We start from the raw sequence: 15,796 nt of genomic DNA, 5'->3' as shown, positions 1-15,796 counted from the left end.
GACAGTGACAGGCAGATGCTCCAGAATAAACAAGTACTTGGGCAAGGTTCAGTCAAACAGAAAGGAAATCAGTCCTGAATATTCATTGGAAGGACTGACGCTGAAGCTGAAACTCCAATACTTTGGCCACCTGATGTGAAGAACTGACTCATTGGAAAAGACCCTGATGCTGGGAAAGATTGAAGGCAGGAGAAGGGGATGACAGAGGATGAGATGGTTGGATGGCATCACAGATGCAATGGACATGAGCTTGAGCAAGCTCCGGGAGTTGGTGATGGACAGGGAAGTCTGGAGTGCTGAAGTCCATGGGGTCACAAAGAGTCAGACACGACTGAGAGACTGAACTGAACGGGACAAGGTTCGCTTCCTCATCTCCCACTCACACCCCAGTCTCCTCGTACACCCTCAAAATAAGAGATCATCAAATTACTGTATTGGCTGGTTGATGCTGGAACAATTCCATCTTTGTCCCCTGGTCTTACCTAAGCATCAGATCAGATTCTATTGAAGTGACAACCCGCCCCCTTCCATCTGCCAGCTGAGAATATTTCATGCTAAACTGCTGCTTTTTCTCTCTCAGAAATAAAGACAGCCCCCGCCCCACCCCAATCTCTGCATGCTCAAGGTGGACTCTGAAAGGCTCCCGGCTGATGGGTGAAGGGTGTAGGAGCAGGTGAGCCCGGAGGCTCTGAGAACACACCTTTTGTCTCCTGAGAGGTCAAGCAGCCGCGGCCCCAATTAAGAGCTTATATCAGAGATCCATCTGCCCAGCTTCAAGATGGCTCTTCATCAGAAAATATATTCCTTTGTCTCTCCCTGCCTGAGTACACAGACCTGTCAAAAGATCACTGTTAAGGAGCGTGGGACTGTGGAGACCTCAGAAAGAGTGGGAGGGACGTGGTCAGCCCTGGTGGGGATGGCAACTTCACTGGTAGAACCTAGGGCTAACAAATTAACAATAATGGTAATAATAATAATAATAATAAAGCTTTTCTGGATTTAGCTACTAGTCAGAGCTGCCAGAAAACCTACCACCAAGAGCATGCGCTTTTGGACAAAACAATAGTTTGAAATCTTTTGAGAGGGATAGTGCCTATCAAATAATGATGCATTATTGATATGGAAATTTTTATATTAACAAATGTGTGGTGGAAATGCTGTGATTTATTATTTTTTTTCTTGGAGGGGGAAAAAAGTAGCGCGTGTGGCATCAATAATGATATGCTAATGACCTGCTTCCAAATTTAGATTAAAAAAAAGTTAATTGGCAAACCTCGGATGGCGCTGAGAAGATGGCATTCTTGGTAGTGACCTAGTTTTAAGGTCCAAATGTAAAGTTTAGTACATTTAAATTCCAGATTCCAGTATAGTATCTTTATAACTAGGATATGGACTTGTTTAGGGGGTTGCGGATTAATTATGCTATTGGACCTGCGGTATCTGGATTTAGAGCATGCTAATTGGACAGATAGTACCTATTAAATGTTACCTGGGGCCTCCACGTCCCCTTTTTCAGTACACATCCATGTGAACACACAGAAAGGAGAGCAGAGGCCAGGTAAACTCTCATTTAAAAAAAAAAAATAGAAGCATCTTCCCCGATGAAAAAAAGGTGAATTGTTTTTGGTATATCATCTAAAATAACTTCTGTACTATATTCATTTTCTCTATAACTTGGAAGAAAAGATATTTTCTCATATGAGAGAGGGGATGATATTGGTCCAATAAACTACCAGCAAGGCAGAAATATCATGAGAGAACTGAATTGGGATTTTAAAAAAACAAGAAAAAAAAAGTTGGATAATCAGGAACAATCCCAGAGTCTGCCTCAGATTCATTCTAGTTTCCTTTCGGTCTTTCTCCTCCCTTCTCTTGTTCACGCTCTCTTTTATCCTCTCTCCTGCGTTCTTTCGTTTCCACTGCATGTGTGCATGCTCAGGGAGTCAGCTGTGTCTGACTCTTCGTAACCCTATGGACTGAAGCCCACCAGACTCCTCTGTGCATGGAATTCTGCAGGCCAGTGTACCAGAGCAGGCTGTCATTTCCTCCTCCAGGGGATCTTCCTGATCCAGGGACTGAACCCACATCTCCTGTGTCTGCTGCACTGGCAGGCAGATTCTTTACCACTAAGCCCCCACTTCTATTACATCTCCCCTTAACTTCTCTCTCATTGTTTCCTCATTCTCTTTCTACTTTCCTTTTCCTCCCTCCCTGCATCTCCTCTCCCCTCTTCCTTTATTTCTCTGCATTTGACATCAAAGCATCAGGATAGTGATACCCTAGGTGATCAGAACAAGGAAGAAGCCAGTCTGAACTAAGTCCCAGGACTTCTGATTAATCCACACAGACCATTCAGCAAAGAGAAACCCTTTCTTTGGTTCTAGATGGACTTTTGCCCTTGCCAAGTGTTAGAGTTTTTTGTTTTTTGTTTTTTTAAATCAGGAAAGAAAAGTCCACTGAAGAAGCTTAGACATTCTGATGTGTCTCTTGGGGATACTGGCTTTGGGCTCCTGATCCAGGATGCAGACCAATGTGTCAGGGAGTGGAGTCCAAAGGTAGCTTCAAAGAGCCTCCTCTGTCCAAGGCTTTTTAAATATGGATGGTAGATAACATTAGAAAATTCTAGTGATTGTCTTAGTCCCATAAATTTGAAGTTGGATAAAAAAATCAGTTCTCAAAAGCTCTGTTACTTAGAACTATACAAAATTAGACAGTGGCAATGTCTCTAAAGAACCGTATGGTAAACAATGGCTAATGTTTAAGTGCTTTACTATGTGTTAAGCATTTTTAATCTAAACATCAAATAATCCTCTATTCTTCTAGCCCTGCTGTAGATAATTGTCTGAAGGGCACGTTAAAAGCCCGTGGTCTTGCAGGACATTGGTCCTGCTCAAAACATCTACTGAGACACTTGGTTCATTCCAAAAAGTTCTTGGTATTTGCTCCTGTCCAAAATTTCCAAGGAGACATTCGATCCATGTCGAAAAGGTCCTTAAAATTTGGCCCTGTCTGAGAAATTTGGTCCATGCCAGAAAAGTCCTTGCAATTTGGTCCTGTTTGAAATATCCTTTGAGACATTTGATCCATGATTCATTAAATAAAGCAAGCACTTAACTTTGTTTAAATTGTATTTACATTATTTTGTTGTAATTCATGGTCAATTTTGAGTTTCACATTTATTTTTGTTCTTCCTTATCATGAAGTTTGGCAGGGTTACTCTTGAATTAATGAATGAGCAATCGCTCTTAGGTACATATCAACCTGATTATTAGCTTCATATTTGTTGTATCTGTTAATATCAGTTATACAAATTTGATTTTCTCAGCATCATTATGAAGTTGGTGTCTGTATTTGAGTGTGACTATGAAGACCCCAAGTGATAACTTGTCCATTGCTTTGCTTTTGTCTTTTAACACTTTAAATTGAAGGGTGATGTACTGTTATCAGCTGCTGAAATTTACTGCTCCAGCTTCCACTGCAGTATCCATCCAGTGACCACTGTCCAATACGAATGCATAAACATTCCAAGTTTCCGGTGGGATCCTTAAACTTTTGGTCTTTTTCTGATTCTGACATACATTCCATGGTCATACACTCTCAACATATTCCATTAGGTTATCTGTATTTTTTTCTTTATTCTCTACAAGGCGCTCAAAAGTTTCATTTACTTCTTCCAAACACACAGATCAAAGTTCAGACAACATGTATGCACACGTATGAGTGTTACTTCCTGTTGTCATATATCTGGTGTTAGATCCAAGGAAGATATTTTTGCCACAATGATTGTGAAAAGTGAGATAGGCATCCCTTGACTTGTCTTTTCAGTTAGGTCATAAATCTGGCTTAGTATAGCCCAATACTACACTAGGTAGGACTTCCCAGGTAGGGCTTCCCAGGTAGGGCTGGTGGTAAAGAACCTGTCTGCCAGTGCAGGAGATATAGAGATGCTGGTTCAATCCCTGGGTCGGGAGGAGCTCCATGGCAACCCACTCCAGTATTCCTGCCTTGGAGAATCCCATGGACAGAGGTGCCTGCAGGCTATAGTGCATAGGGTCACAAAGATTTGGACATGGCTGGAGTGACTTAGCATGCACACGCACATATTTGGGACACAGCACTGATTTGGCAAACTCCACAGGCAGGACTGGACTTCAAAATACCTTCCAGTTGTATGGATTGTGAGTCCTGTTTTTATAGGAAACAAACAAACAAACTGAGGCTCGGAGAAGTGACAATGACTTTTCCATGGCCATTACGTCTAAAGCAGAAAGAAAGGCAGAAACAGTCTGTGTGTAACCAAATCTTGTTCAGTCACTAAGTTGTGTCTGACTCTTTGTGACCCTATGGACTACAGTATGCCGGGCTTCCCTGTCCTTCACTCTCTCCTGGAATTTGCCCAAACTCTTGTCCCCTGATTCCCTGATGCTATCCTATCATCTCATCCTCTGCCACCCCCTTCTCCTTTTACCTCCAATCTTTCCTAGCATCAGTGTCTTTTCCAATGAGTCAGCTCTTTGCATCAGGTGGCCAAAGTTTTGGTGCCCAAAAGTATTCTTTCTCTATTACCTGCCAGCTCTCTGTCCTGAGTCTATGGACCCTGGAGCCCTGGGTGAGAACCCTCTCCAGCCCCAGCACTTCTGGGGCAGCTGATCCATTCTACAGGTTAGTGCCTTTCCTGGAAGCTTGCCATCATCCTTATGCAGCTAGCCACATCCCCTCCTCACTGGGCTTACTCTTATCTACGCTTCTAATTTCAGCTTAGAAAATTCATCTTCCCAGAAGCCTGCCTTGACACTGAAAATCCAAATTTGGTGCCCTTTCTCTGTCTCTCGTGACATCTGGTATCTCTCCACCCACACAAATGAGAATTTAACAATAGTCTAGCTCCATGTCGTCTTTTTACTTGCCTGTCTTCCTCATTTGGAACATGAACAATTTGAAGTCAGGAATACTGTTCTCTTAATAAGTTTGGATCAGCAAAATTCAGACACTATTGTCCTAGGCAGAAGCTACTAGACTCAGTCTCTGCTTCTGTAGAATTTACATGCTCAAGGCTGGGAGGATAAACAGATTGAGATCTCATATTACTGAATCTCTAGGCACAATTCCTGGCACAGTAGAAGTGCTCAGTAGGTGCTTTTTTGAATAAATGGATAAACAAATAAAATAGCATATGTGTAAAGTGACCAGCTTCTATAAAGCAAAGTAATGTATTACCTTTGTATGTAAACTATTTAACACATGGGGATTATTTTTATGCTTCCTGATGAGGAAACTCAGGTGGGGGCGAATGCGTGCTGGGAGGAAGCAGGCAGAGAAGCCAAGACCAGAAGTTGAGCTCCAAGCTCTGCATTGATACCTACCCCTCATGCATGTGGACTAAGGCACTTCGGTCAAGTCCGACTCTTTCTGACCCCGTGGACTGTGGTCCACCAGGCTCCTCTGTCCATGGGATTCTCCAGGTAAGAATACTGGAGTGGGTTGCCATGCCCTCCTCCAGGGGATCTTCCCATTTCAGGGATCAAACCCACATCTCTTATGTCTCCTGCATTGGCGGGTGGGTTCTTTACCACTAGCGCCACCTGGAAACCTACCCCTCACCTCTTGCCTAAGCAGCCAGTTTGGCTTCCGGAGCTCTGTCAGTGACAGAGGGTCTTATTATTTACATCAGAAGCTTGTGTCCTCGCTAAGTGCTTTCTGGTGATTTACTGGAGTGTTGATGAGGCAAACAAGGGAAATGACAAGGTACTTTTTTTCTTAATTTAATGTCTGCATCTTGGTTTCCTGGTTGACAGCTCCAAAGATCCATTTATCTGTCATCATGCACTAGATGTTGGAGAAATGAGGCTCTCCCCACCCAGGGCTGCTGAGAATTGAGAGGAAACGAGCGCGGGGCAGTGGACATGTGGATCCGTGGTTCCTCGAGCAGGGGAACCAGGGAAAGGAAGGGGGAAGAGGTGATGGCACCAGCTGGCTAAGTGGCAACGACGTGAGGAGTAGCCCCCTTGCCACTGTGCAAGGCAGGAAGTCATGGCAGAGGGAGAGGGCACGCGTCCTGGGCCGAGACGCATGTAGAAGGTATGCTTCGCTTGCTCAGAGCTTAATATCCAGAGAGGCAGCAGGAGCATGCTGCCGCACGATTTTCAGCATCTTGGATTCCAGTTCACAAGCAACTGCTTCCTGACCCTGCCATTGTGGGCAGGTCACCGAATCTGTCTGTACCTAGGCCCTCTGTGCGTACAAAGGGGATACAAGTGCCTACTTCAGAAGCTCACTAGGATCTTAATTGACCCATTTCTGTGTCGATGCCCATGGTCCTCTACTGTCCAATGAGAAAAAGCATTTGGCATCTCCCTCCCCACATTTTACTCCCACTGGCCCTCAACTTTCAGACCTGTGATATCCAATTAATAACCAGTGGCATCATAGAGTTATTGAGAACCTGAACATGGCTAGTCTGAACAGAAGTGCTCCATATGTGTAGAATTTTGCCTGCCAATGTTGGAGGCACAAGAGAAGCAGGTTCAGTCCCTGGGTTGGGAAGATCCCCTGGAGAAGGAAATGGCAACCCACTCCAGTATTCTTGCCTGGAAAATCCCATGGACAGAGGAGCCTGATGGGCTACAGTTCACGGGGTCATAAAGAGTCAGAGAGCACTGAGTGACTGAGCATGCAACCACACATTGTGTAAAATTCACACACTGGCACTTGAAGCTTTAGTACAAAGAAAATAATATAAATTACCTCATCAATATATTTTACATTGATTACATGTTAAAATAATAATACGGCAGATATAGTAGGTTAAAGAAAAAGTGTTGTCCCTCAGGATATAAAACCCTAACTTCTATGCTTGCTTCCAAACTTAAACTCTGGTAGCCTGTGGGATTACTTTCATTTATGCATTGGCTTTCTGATCCATGTACATATTGATCTTGCTTTTGATTATTGCCATGTGCTCTCTACTTTTTCTTTTACTAATCTATCTGTCCCACTCTATGTTTTGAGGTTGGGTAGGTAAACTCCAGAAAATGGTGAGGGACAGGGAGACCTGGTGTGCAACAATTCGTGGGGTTGCAAAGAGCCGTGCATGACTTGGCAACTGAACAACATCAGGTAAACTCAGCTTCAAAGTGTGAATGCACCTTAATATTTTCCCTGAAATCAGCATGGCCTTTACTGTGGAACCAAGGCTTTTGGACCTAGGGAGAAGCTACACCTTTTGGTAAATAATATATGGAGATAATCCAGATGAATATTAACTGTGAAAGGTGTGCATTATTTATTTGTGTTTCAAGGTGACAGGGTTAAGCCTGATAACATCCTCTTAGTAGTATTAGGCTGTGATAAGACACTTGCTACTGCTGTCCCTTTATCTGACATCCCCGGAGCTCACTGCCAGCACTTAGGGTCCAAGCAGAGGCTCTAGCAAGGACATGGGTGCTCAGGTCAAACACATTTGAACAGTTACAATTGGGATGGTCTGGGAAATTTTCCCTCTGACTGCCTCATTCACACCCCCTCTGTTTTTCCTAGTGCTGAAGGATAATGAAAGAGTTATGGTAATGATAGATAATGAATATCTGTTATGTGAATGGATATTTGAAAAAAAATAAGTAAATTAAATGGATGGATGACTAAATGAATTGGTGAATAAATGAATGAGTAAATGAACCAACTAACTTCTGAATAACTTGATGGATGGATGGATGGATCGATGGATCAATGGATGAACAAGTAAAATATCAAATGCATACTTCTTTTTGTATAACTGGATAGATAACTGAAAGAATGGCTAGTTGGTTAGTAGGATGGAAAGATGATGGGTGAAGGAATATGAATGAGTGACTTGATGAACAGATGAATGGATTGATGGACAGACAGATAGATGAGTGGATGGATGGATGGAGGAATAGATGGGTAAATGGATGACTGGATAGATGAGTTCAGCATAATGTTTAAGTGAAGTTTTTTCTGGTGTTTTTTACCTAACGTGTCTACTTTTCCCACTCTTGACATTCCTTTCATCCTCTGGTGTACTTTTTTCTGTTATTATTGTTTTGTTGTTGTTTTAGTTGCTAAGTCATGTCTGACTCCTCTGCGAATCCATGGTCTGTAGCCTGCAGGCTCCTCTGCCCATGGGATTTCCCAGGCAAGAATACTGGAGTGGGTTGCCATTTCCTTCTCCAGGGATCTTTCTGACCCAGAGACAATCCCATGTCTCCTACATTGGCAGGCAGATACTTTACCACTAAGTCACCTGGGAAGCCCAGTTTTTAGTAATTACTAATATCGAATATATGATATGATCTACTTACTATGTTTTTAAATATCTTCTCCACTATGTTTTTAAATATCTTCTCCACTAGAGCATGAACTTCAGGATAGCAGAGAATGTTCTGTTTTATGTACTAGCACAACCCCTGTAGCCTTTACTAGTGATAGTGCAAGGGGCTCTAGAGGTCCCAAGAGGAATTCACTGTCCTGAGGAAGTTGTTCTGGAAGCCACGAGAGCACAGGGTGATGGGCGTCACGAGACAGTGGGCACCTGTCCCCATCTCTCTGGGATGGTGAGGAGGCTTTCTAAAGGAAAGGCCATCTGAGCCAAGATTTCAAGGACTGATAAGAAGGCAGGAGGTGGTATTGTTGGCTGAAGTTCCGGTATGTGCAAAAATTTAGGGGTTGAAAGGAGGTTGAATTTAAAGAAGAGGTTGGAAGGATGGCAAGAATCAAGTAAAAGAGTTCTGTGTATGGACGGAAATGACAGCATAACAAGTCCTATAATACATGTTAGAGTTTGGATTCTGTCTTATTTGCAAGATTTCCATGCAGTAGAGTGATGGACCCAGGTATCATACATTCAGGTTCAAGGAGAGTCCAACTCATGGCCTTTGCAGTCTATAGTAAGGTCTGCCCAAATCACAGAGATTTGGACCACCAAGGTTTTCAGTGGAGAGTAGATTATGATGTCTGTTCTCCTTGTATCTTCAGTTAATTACTCACATGCTAAGGTATAATGAAAAATGATGATTTATTTGGTCTTAATCCTTAGTTCCTGGTGTTCTCAGGTCATCTCCTAAAACAACTGGAATGTCCTAAATAACAGGGCACTATCTTTCTGTCATTAGCAAGAAACCCTTCTTATCAGATCTGAATTTATGCTAAAGACATGACTAAGACTGGGAGGTCCCTAGATGGTCTTTAGGGAAAAGGTATTTTTTTTTTTTTTATATATAAAAGGAACAAATATGGCTACTCCCAGTTAGCTTTCTTTCTTTCCACTTTGAATACAGACGTGATGATTGGTTCTAAGAAAGTAGTTTATAACCAAACAGCAGTAGTTGATATACCTGTAATGGAATAGCAGAAAGATACAATGAATCTAAGTGTTAAATGGTATCATGAAGCTGCTACTATTCCAGCCTTTCACTGCTTACATCTATAAATTTAAGCTGAAAATAGCAAATTTCTAATTGCTTAATTGAATAATTATTGGATTTTCATAATCTACAGAATCCTTTTCTGATACAGTAGAATTCCAGCTTGATCACTCTTTTTGGTATATGCCTGCTGCTGCTGCTGCTGCTAAGTCACTTCAGTCATGTCCGACTCTACGTGACCCCATAGACGGCAGCCCACCAGGCTCCCCCGTCCCTGGGATTCTCCAGGCAAGAACACTGGAGTGGGTTGCCATTTCCTTCTCCAATGCATCAAAGTGAAAAGTGAAAGTGAAGTTGCTCAGTCGTGTCTGACTCTTAGCGACCCCATGGACTGCAGCCCACCAGGCTCCTCCGTCCATGGGATTTTCTAGGCAAGAGTACTGGAGTGGGGTGCCTAAGGGATTTAATATTCCCTGAATGGTTTATAGCCCCTAACACTTTTTAAAATTGTTTGTTTTGGGACTTCCTGGTCCAGTGGTTAAGATATCACCTTCCAATTGACGATGTGTGCTTTCAATCCCTGGTCAGGGAACTAAGATTCCACATGCCTCATGGCCCAAAATCCAAACACTTAAAACAGAAGCAATATTGTAACAAATTCAATGAAGACTCTAAAAACTGTCCACATAAGAAAAAAAAATCTTTTAAACATTGTTAAAATGGGCAATATATTAATTGATTTATCTATCCAACAAATATCGACTGTGTCAGTCCAATGTTTTAAGTGTTTGGGGCTTGTCAGGAAATGAACTGGACCAAGATCCTTCTCCTTCTGAGGATTAAGGCCCAGCTACTCCTTCCTTCTATGCACTTCCGAGATCTTCAGTGGTGTGCATCCAACACATGAGCGTTCTTCCTCACAAGTTTCTCAGCGTCCATGCCAAGATCACCATCAGTTTCCTCCAGCAGAGGCTGACCCAGGGACTGTCGCTGACACCGTCATCAATCACAATTTAAAAAACACACAAGACATAGGAAGCACGAATGTTTTGCATTTTCAATCACTGGCATGGCTATCTTGATATCATCCTGAAAACAGAAAAAAATGTGGACTCACATGACCAGCTTTCCCTTCTGCATCCCCTTCTGCTCTGGACACAAGAAGGCAAGGTCTGTGATCACAGAGGAGGGCTTAGAAAACATCAGGTTTCATCTTCACTGCTGTAGCATTTCAACAAATTCTTTTTGGCCTTTATATACAACTTTGGGGCTTCTCCTACATCTTGCCTCCTTGTCTTTCTTGGATGACGATATCTCCTTAGTCCACTGTATTATTTTTTGTTCATTCTCTTGCAGTCTGCTGTGGATCTTAAAATATTTTTAGGATTGCGGGGAGATGCTCAAAGTTTGGATGTGTGTGAGGCAGACAGTCATATTTATCGGTGCCTTTTCTGACTTGGAAAGAAAAAAAAAAGGTCTACATCTAAATTTAGTGAGGAGAAAATATCTTAAGTTGGGGCCTTTCCTGAGAGAGAGAGAGAGAGAGAAAATAATCTCATCTTTTAATATTATAAATATGTCTTCTCAGATGAGAATTGTTAGTGTCATTTGAAGGTAGTAAGATTCAAAGTTGCAGTAAAAGCAAAACGTTTGTAATAAGAAAAAAAAAGAGTAGAATCTATAAATGGTTTCATTCAAAGGGCTGTTTTTAATGTTGCTGTGGTGACAGATTAAGAAGGAGAAACTTGAACCAGACCTTTGACCAATTGTGGGGTCAGGGGTTGCCTCTGTCTGTGTTCGGGCTCCTCTGACAACTTCCTGTATAATTTGACTATTATTTGCGTGTCTGGGCACTGTCTGACCCTGGAGTCTGGAAAAATGAGAAAGGCAGCCTGCATTTCCATGCCATATGGGCTGCAGGGAGGGAGGGCGCGTTTAATCAGATTTGGGTGGGAAACATCGTTTGATCCCAGGTTAGAGGAAGAAGCGTGCATGGGCTTTCCAACAGACTGGGGGAGGAAGGGTCGGATGACAGACACAGCCGTGATTTAGGGCACATGGCCCCCTCCAGACGCTGGTGTGGCTGCAACTACGTTTTAAATTTGGAAGCAGATCAATTATGAGAGAAGGGAAGAGAGGTGCTGGTGGCATTTCAAACTGCAAGTGGACTTCTGCCATGAAAGTCCAGGAAAACGAAATTTTCAAAGTCCAAATAAATGCATTTCTAACACAAACTTAAATAACAAGAAAATGGGGTCTTTGGGCAGAAATAAAGAACTTAAAAAAAATGTAGGTATATATATGGGCTTCCCTGGTATTTCAGATGGTAGAGAATCTGCCTGCAACAGAAGATGTGGGTTCGATCCCTGGGTGGGAAATATCCCCTAGAGAAGGAAATGGCAACCCAGTTCAGTATACTTGCCTAAAGAATCCCATGGACAGAGGAGACTGGTGGGCTACAGTGTGACTCTTTGGGTCACAAAGAGTATGACACGATTGACTAACACATATATACGTATCTATGTGTGTGTGTATATATATATACACACATATATATGGTTTACTTACTAAAAATATAATAAATGTATTTCTCTACTTGGGGGACTTAATACAAGAAAATCATATAATAGTACATCCAAGTTTCTGAGCAGCATGAACTAGTTTACAAGGCCATGCAAAGTTCTTTAAATGTTAGCAAAGGTAAAGTCTTAACTTTCTAACCTGTAAGATGTTATCATGTTAAATGACATACTCACAGATTTGAGAAGCCCTGGGTTTTATTAAGAAAATTCCCAGGACCAGTGACCTCACTTGTTACAAAGGATCAAGTGCCCTCATCTTTTTGACACCCATCACAGCCTCCTGAGATGGATGGCAATGGTGGAGAGTCGAGGGCGGGTCTCAGATGACACCCGCTCACCTTTGGATCCATAGAGACAGACTCTGAACAGCAATCAGTAGCCATGTCTGGGGATTGGAGCCACAAACTTGGGCATTACTTCAGCAACAGAGTGAAGGTACAATGAGTGAAACCCAATTGGTCTTAAAAGTCTGGAAGGGAGTAGGGAGCAAGGCAGGACCAGCTCAGGGCATGGTCAAGAGGCAAAAGTCTTTTTGGAGAGTGGGTTATCAGTGCCTGAGCTGAGCCTGGAAGGATGGGGAGATGAAGGGAAGAGAGAAGAAGGGAAGATAAAGAGGAGTGAAAGGACCATGGAGTTCAGAGCTAGGTCAGACTTTTCAGATATCACCGTACTCGACTCTTTTCACTTTACAGACAAAGAAACTGGTGGTACTAGTGGTAAAGAACTGGCCTGCCAGTGCAGGAGACACGAGACGAGGATTGGATCCCTGGGTAGGGAAGATCCCCTAGAGAAAGGAATGGCATACCACTCCAGTATTCTGGCCTTGGAAATCCCATGGACAGAGGAGCCTGGAGGGCTACAGTCCCTGGGGCCACAAAGAGTCAGACATGACTACTGAGCGCCTGAACCTGGGAGGGGACAAGGCTCAGTGAGTTTGCCCTAAGTTACTCATGTCTGGTTAGGTAAAGACAGACCTGCGTTCAGTCCTGAGTGACGTGGCGCCCGAAGTGTCAGACCCCAGGGTCACCCTGAAAGTGAGAACCCCAAGTCCCATGCTTTTCCTGCTTCAAGTGCAGAAGGGGAAAGCATTTCATTCCTACATGTTAAAAGACCCTCAGGCTTTAGACATATGAGTAAGTTTTAAGTTTTAGTGAGTTCATAAGAAGATAAAGGGTCATAATCAGAGAGGGTTTGGTCTTAAGTTCCCTCTGACCAAAACTAGGATCTTAGCAAAAAAAGACTTCTTTTCTTCTTCTAAGAACCATACTACAAAACACTTCAGTTAATAGACCAGAGCTAACCTATTAAAATATATCTTCTGGCTACTATTTTTTTTTTTCTTTTGTGCATGTGAGTTTAGTCACTTCCGTCCTGCCTGACTCTTTGTGACCCTATAGACTGTAACCTGCCAGGAAACCTCTGTCCCTGGGATTTCCCAGGCAAGAGTACTGGAGTGGGCTGCTGTGCCCTCCTCCAGGGGATGCTCCTGACCCAGGAATGGAACCCATGTCTCCTGTGTCTCCTGCACTGCAGGTGGATTCTTTACCACTGAGCTACCTGGGAAGCCCCGAGGGAGGACATTTATTATGAAACGTATTTCATAGAAACGGACACCACTTACGGAGTATCTACTGTATATTAGAGGGTGTTTATAGTTCATAAACTCATTTAATCACAGGACCAAAGCTGAAGATGCATATTCATCACCTTGCTTTAGAGCAGAAGAAACTGAGGCTCCCAGAATAATGAGCCAGGTGGCTGCAAGCTGCAGTCCCCACCCAGGCCTGCCTTCCTGCAAGTTCCTCCCACTGCACCCTGCCGGACCCCTCATGGCACCCTATCCTGGAACAGCATTTGAAGAAAGCAGTCTTACTTCCTACATGAGGGTTGCTGCACTTTGCATTTTTTTTAAATTGCCAAATTTTTAAAATTTAATATTGTAGTGTTAGTAACTCAGTCAGTAAAGAATCTGCCTGCAGTGCAGGAGATCCAGGTTCAATCCCCAGGGCGGGAAGATCCCCTGGAGAAGGAAATGGCAACCCACTCCAGTATTCTTGCCTGGAGAATCCCATGGACAGAGGAGCCTTGTGGGCTACAGTCCATGGGGTCACAAGAGTCTGACACGACTGAGCGACTAGACCACCACCACCAATGTCATAAGTAGAAATTAAAGCGAGGTAGGCATAATGCGTTGGAGAAGGAAATGGCAGCCCACTCCAGTGTTCTTGCCTGGAGAATCCCAGGGACGGGGGAGCCTGGTGGGCTGCCGTCTATGGGGTCGCACAGAGTCGAACACGACTGAAGCGACTTAGCAGCAGCAGCAGACATAAGAAGAGTCTGGGGGTCCAGGTGGAGGACCATGTCATGATCCTCTCAATCCTCTCTGGACCCAAACCATGTCAGTTCTTCCTTCTGGGCTTCAATGACTTCATCCAAAAGGGATACAAAATGTACAGGGGACCAAGTCCTCTCTGAGGATTCTTCCACTGTAGAGGGAGAGTCTGTCTTCCCCTTTATTTCTTGCTTGGCATCGCCAAGAGCATCAGACCATTGCAGAGTTGGGGAGGCAGAGGACATCCTTGCTCCCTTTTCCAGAGACCCGAGCCACTCTCTCTCTCTCACGTTTAGGGACATGGAAGCTAGGGTCCACGCCCTGGTGTGTTTTGACACAGTGGAGGTACTGGTGTCTGGCTTGGTTTTAAGACTCCCCTTTCCCCTCAGGCCCTGTGTCCCCTTTCACAGCATGCCGTGGGGAATGTCGAGCCCTTATTAAATATCAGAAGCCCTCCATCTGCCTCTGTCTTTCCTCTGAGACGACTGCCAGACAGCCAAGGTCAAAGCCACATGTGCCCCGCTGATCCCATGACAGGAGGGGTGGGGGTCGGGGGGCTGGAGGCTGCCTGTCTGCACAGGGCAAGACACAAAAATGCTGCTATTTAGAAGATTGCTCTGTACCGTGGGAGGATCAGGAGTTGTACACCCAACATGCACTCCCAAAGCCATGTTTTTGTGTTGCTTTTTTCCCATTCGCTTCACCAGGCTGTCACATTCAACTGAGACATGAGGACTCACTTTGGAGTCAGAAGAGGCAGGTGAAGGGAACAGTTTTTCCCCTTGCTGACGTCTGTATCTGATGGAGGCAAGGGATGCTGCGTTCAGCTTTAAGCCTTACTTGAGATCGGGTGTTCAGATTATTTGAACCAAGCGATGATTGATTCAAAGACAGAGGTGTGCGTATGACCTCAGATAGAATTATTTCTCTAAAGGAGATGATAATGAAGCATTTGGGTAGCAGGAAAAGTTTCCCCAGCCCCTGGCTTTTCACCTCCTCGCCAATGGATCTGGATAAGTTACATCACCTCTCTCTTCTGTGAGCAATAATAAAACCTACTACTTGGGATTTTGGCGAGGATTGAATGAATCAGTACCCAAGAGCGAGGCAAGGCCAGGGGAAAAATGCACAACAAATCCTGATTTTCATTCTCATTATCAGTTTTATCATTGTCATTGTTTGGGGACTATATCATTGCCCTTAGGCTCAGTGTCCCAAATTGTAAAATCTGAATGGGAAAAAAAAATTATTTTGACTTGTCTTGCAGGTCAGGGCTCCTGGTTTTGGGCTCACAAAGGAGTTCTAAAACAGCAGTAGGGCTGTTTGAGAAAGGAGGCCTTGATTCTCAAACTGATTCATTTCTTAGATGCCATCCCATAATCAAACTTGGGCAAACTCCAGGAGATAGTGAGGGACAGGGAGGTCTGGCATGCTCCAGTCCATGGGATCGAAAAGAGTCGGACATGACTCAGTGATCAAACAGCAACAACAGCCCCATAATC

Source organism: Oryx dammah, unplaced genomic scaffold (assembly GCF_014754425.2).
Source record: "Oryx dammah isolate SB20612 unplaced genomic scaffold, SCBI_Odam_1.1 HiC_scaffold_16, whole genome shotgun sequence".
NCBI lineage: Eukaryota > Metazoa > Chordata > Mammalia > Artiodactyla > Bovidae > Oryx > Oryx dammah.
This window is presented reverse-complemented; position numbering follows the sequence as displayed.